The sequence below is a fragment of the Sinocyclocheilus grahami genome, unplaced genomic scaffold (assembly GCF_001515645.1).
Source record: "Sinocyclocheilus grahami isolate Dianchi unplaced genomic scaffold, SAMN03320097.WGS_v1.1 scaffold470.1, whole genome shotgun sequence".
Taxonomy (NCBI): Eukaryota; Metazoa; Chordata; class Actinopteri; order Cypriniformes; family Cyprinidae; genus Sinocyclocheilus; species Sinocyclocheilus grahami.
Window position 1 is genome coordinate 449538 of NW_015505649.1, and position 5370 is coordinate 454907.

Here is a 5370-nt window from a genome sequence, read left to right on the forward strand (position 1 = left end):
AATGTGTGTGTGGTTATATTTTTTCTATTGACTATTATCAAAATTACTACTTCTAGAAACAACAGAAATAATAATAGTTGTAGTAATTATAAAACAATTAGGTTTCCAAAAGTAAGAATAAACTACGAATTCAAGTAAAATTCAGTCATCTTATAAAAAGTGAGCCATCCTACTTGTAAAATCACTTGCTATGACAACTAATAAAAAGTTTATCACGACATTCTTGCAAAACTTTAAAAAAACATTATTGAAAGAAGAATTGGACGTTTCATATCATAATAAAATTAATTATTACACGATTATGGTCTCCGGTCTGAAAAAACCTGCATGTGATTTGGCATTTCTTTATATTTACACAGTTTACTAATGCTGCTCAAATATGCCATTAATGTACTGACACAAAAATATATAGTATTAGAGCTGCCCTCGACTAAGGATTTTTCTGGTCGACTAGTAGTCATTCATTTTAAGCATTAGGCGACTAATTAATAAACCATTTAAATCATTATAATGAGTCTTTAATTGCCTACAAAGCCTAATAAGTGCTCAAGCGCACACATAAAGCTTGCCACAGCGCACTGGCAGAAGCTATGATTATGAATGTGTCAGGGAAAAACAGAAAGGAGGCTGCATTAACATTTTAATAATTCAGGTTTGATTTACAAGTGCTTTCTTTGTTTTGGTTTAAGAGATGAAGTCTCCTATGCACGCAAAAACCGCATATTATATGCGCGCCAAACACATGGGTATCATATGCACGCCAAAGTCCATTTTTGCATATCAATACCACAAGTTTTCGTTTTTATTTGGCGTACTATTTATATGCATTTTCATGAGACCGAGCTCTGAAGTCTGTAAGGCAAAGATATAGCCTACGCGGAGTTTCGCGCTCATGTTCACAGAGACCGAGACGGCAGAAAGCGCATTCTGTTTGCTTTCATTATTTTACAAAAGCGCGTTTTGTTGTTATTGTGAATGCATATAAATAAACATAGTCTTTACAGATTTGAAAGATGTATTACTCTTATCTGTATGACCAAAAAATTATGGAGTAGCCTATTTTAAGAGCAAGTGAGTGCACCGGCGCCTCCATCTGTCCTTCAGTGGCCGCTAATGTTCATCTTCCACACAGACACTTGAATATAGCTCACATTTCTCTGGGTTAACCTTAGATTGAGTGGCCATGTAAAGTTGCTAATACTTACATCGCTATTTCAGATGATAAGCCATATTTGTGGTGGATGATTGATAGGCGAGCGTTTGGGTGTCCTGCCGGATGTACTGTATTAGCTACCATAGATCAGCTATCTGTGTGACTTTGCCAATGTGGATTCTTTTTTTCTACGACTAAAACATTTTGGTCGACCAAGCCTCTTCTGGTCGACTAACGATTAGTCGACTATTAAGGCGGGCGTACACGGTGCGATTTTTGCTGTCGTATGAGCTCGCAGGCGATTTTTTTCTCTCGGGAGATAGCAGATGCTCGCATGGTCGCGGCTCGTACCGAAGAATTACGGGCCAATCCGAGACGTTACGAGCACCTCCCATCAAAAAAAATTGGATGCTGTCGGTTTACATTCGTGGCGTATGTGCGGTTGAACGAGACGATTTGGCGATCCATCTGAAGTTGACCAATCAGAAGATGACAAAAACCATATAGTCTATAATAATGTTAGTTGAATTATACAGTTCTATTTTTTATTTGTTATTCCAAATGTGCCAAATTTGCCGTTCAGCTTTATGAATTCCGGCAAAACGAGCAGAAATTCAGAACTGGCCTACTCCCTCGAGTTCGTTATGAAGAACAGAAAGTCCATGCTTTTCTCTGCTTTTCAGCCATTCTCTTTGCCATGTCCTTTGTCTTCGTTTTTTTTTTTTTGGACGTCACAAGCCGCCTGCCACAAAGAAAACTATTTCGTCCCCAGAATCCATATTTTTATGAATAGAGTGAAACGTAATGCTTACGTCAGAGTTTGTAAAATCGTAGTAAATTCGTGTCGTGTGTGACTGCCTCCGTACGATTTTCGGATAAACTCAATCGTGACATGTGCCAGAGCTCACGACGTTCCGACCTTCAGAATCGCACCGTGTACGCCCACCTTTAGGGGGCAGCCCTAATATATAGTGTATTTTATACAAATATAGCTGATGTAAATGACAGTATGACTTTGTAAAAAACAAAGTTTAAGGCTGATGTCTCTATTCATTTTCACAGAAGCAAAGCAGCAGATGTTATAAATAAAAACTGTTAACAATGTTATTGAATAGAATATATTAAAACCGTTATTGCACGACATAGGCCTATTCTTTTTTTTCTATTTTACGCATTAGTAGTAAATCAAGACTTCGCAAGTTCTCTTGTAAAATAAAAAAACAACAACATGGAATAAACTGTGTACAGAAAGCGAGTAAAGAACTCTCAACATTAGGCTACTAAAAAGGTCAGTTTAATCTCGCAAAAACTCCCGTTAATAAAAAATCGGACTACACTGCATTCATCTCTTACACTGCATCTTTATTGTTTATGATGAATTCGGCACTTGCACGTACACTGCTTTTATTATTAGTTCAGCTTAGATGTTCAAATAGCAGCAGTACTCCGACTTTGCCACAAGGAAAAGTGTGTACGGCTGCTCAGACCCTGACGTACTTTTCTACGTCAAAGAGCGTTTTTATAAATATGAACGTTGCCGTGGATTTTAGCGTACGCACATTTTATAAATAAGGCCCCTGGATGGAGAAGCACTGCCTTAGGCAATTCTCATGTAAACAGTGTGTCACATGCCAACAGAGGTCACTACAGCACTATGACACACCTGAGAATGGAGAACTGCAGTTTAATCAGCATTGAATAAAACTGATGTGTTTGTCTGTAAATGCGCGTCTTTACTTGTTGCATTAAGTGTTACAAATATCAGTTTGCAAATGTACATTTCATAGCAAACACCAGTTTGATATTCTTCAACTACAACTTTTATCTAATTGTTTTATAAGTGTCTTACAGTGTTTGTGACCTCATATGAATTGAATGAACATGGAATATTTGAACTTGTACAAAACAGCTAAAAGGTTATTAAAAAATGTTGCAAAACTTGTTGAACTTGCATAACCTTATGTAACCTAAAACCTTTGTGTTGTAATAAAAAAGTTACACAACTACTGCAGTGTTTATGATCTTTTTCAGCGTGTACTGGACTCTTGTACTGCATAGAGCAGTCCATGTAACTTAGAAATCACAACAACTTGCTACCAGTTGATGTACACCATGTCAACACAGCCCAAGGTCATGACCTTTACATTAGCCAAAACATTACTAAGATAGTAAAATAATCATTTACTTTATTTAACAAAGTAATTAAGGCTATTCCCAGTGTCAATATGTAATAATACAACCCTACAAAATCCCCAACCTTTTGTAAATGGTCTCCTTTTTTGACAAAGGTTTTAATAACAGTTTTGTAAGAAACTTCTTTAATGTTGGATCAATCCTCTATGTAAATCAAAATGGCTCATTAAAAAATCAAACCTCATTGTATATATCGGCGTAGCATTTGGATATTACCATATAAATATGTAAGAAAAAGTAAAAGAAGTACTTTACAAAATGATTCACAGATGTGATCCTGTAAATGCAGCTGTTAGCAGATCTATTAAATGTACCTTTTGTAACACATTGAACATTTATTTTTCTATTGCCCTTTTTCTATTTCATTTTGGGTTGACTTTAAAATAGACAAAACAAAACAAAATTTAACAAAGGCCTTTATTTAGAAACCTCATGATATTTTACTTTGTTTTCAAAAACCCATATTTTTTCTGAAAAACGAAATTACATTATTAATCTGTTCATTATTTGAGCAAAGTTTTATATTCATAAGTCAAAAATAATTCAAAAGAAACCATCATGTATTACATTTTGTAACATTGATCTTAAAATATATTTTGAAACCCTTTCTAAAAATGAGATCACAAAATGAGAAGCTTATAAAAACAATAAAACATCTAAAGCTTTTCAGATTTATGTAACTGATCTAATATTATATAGCACTTTTTTATCCTGGGTTTTTTTTTTTTTTTGTGCCGTCAAACGATTAATCGCGATTAATCACATCCAAAATATAAGTTTTTGTTTACATAATATATGTGTGTGTGCTGTGTATATTTATTATGTATATATAAAACACACGTGCATGTATATATTTTGTGTATGTGTATATTTATATTCCGATTTTTCAATTTATATTATATATAAATATATTTCATATATAAACATAACATATTTTTCTTAAATATATACATGTGTGTGTGTGTGTGTGTGTGTGTGTGTTTATATATACATAATAAATATGCACAGTACACACTCAGTTTGCATGATAGGACTAGGTGTTATGATCCCAATATTCAGCACCACATAGAACATTTTCTCCTTCGCTGTGACCAGAACACAGCGAGACGCAGCAATTGTTACGCTCTGATTTTGGTTCAGCAAGAATCCAGGAACCTTGACGTGTTGATGATCTGTTATGCTGTATCTTATCTTTCATGGATGTTGCCAGTGAGACACCTTATCCGATGTCCATCAGATCCCAGTTTCAGTGCGAACTTTAGCCTGGGTGAAATGCCTTTTGTTGAGGTGATGTTGCCAATGACGTTTGTATGCTGTTTCCACCAAAGCAACACATCATCAGTTATGCACCCCAGCCTCATTGGGTGTTTCGGCCCTTTATCACAAGACGCCCTCAGCCGAGGCAGGCCCACCACAGGCTGATCAGACCCGGGTGTGTGTCACTCTGTTACATGCTCATTTGGCAGCAAGAATCCAGGATCCTCGACGTGTTGATGATATGTTATGCTGTATCTTATCTTTCATGGGTGTTGCCAGTGAGACACCTTATCCGATGTCCATCAGATCCCAGTTTCTGTGCGAACTTTAGCCTGGGTGAAATGCCTTTTGTTGAGGTGATGTTGCCAATGACGTTTGTATGCTGTTTCCACCAAAGCAACACATCATCAGTTGTGCACCCCAGCCTCATTGGGTGTTTCGGCCCTTTATCACAAGACGCCCTCAGCCGAGGCAGGCCCACCACAGGCTGATCAGACCCGGGTGTGTGTCACTCTGTTACATGCTCATTTGGCAGCCCACTCTGTGTCCATCCGCTTCGGCCACAGCCCGTGGCTGCTTCTTTCGGATGGAACGTTACCTAAAAATGAAAATGTTGTTCCAGATCTGACTAACATTAGATGATTTAGTCATTAAGTGGAGAAGCGGATTAGTCTGATTCATGAATGAAACATTCAGAGCATCTGTGTGAGCTGTATTGCTCAGTACAGTTTTGGAGTATCTGCCGATACTGATGTCAAATCTGCTTT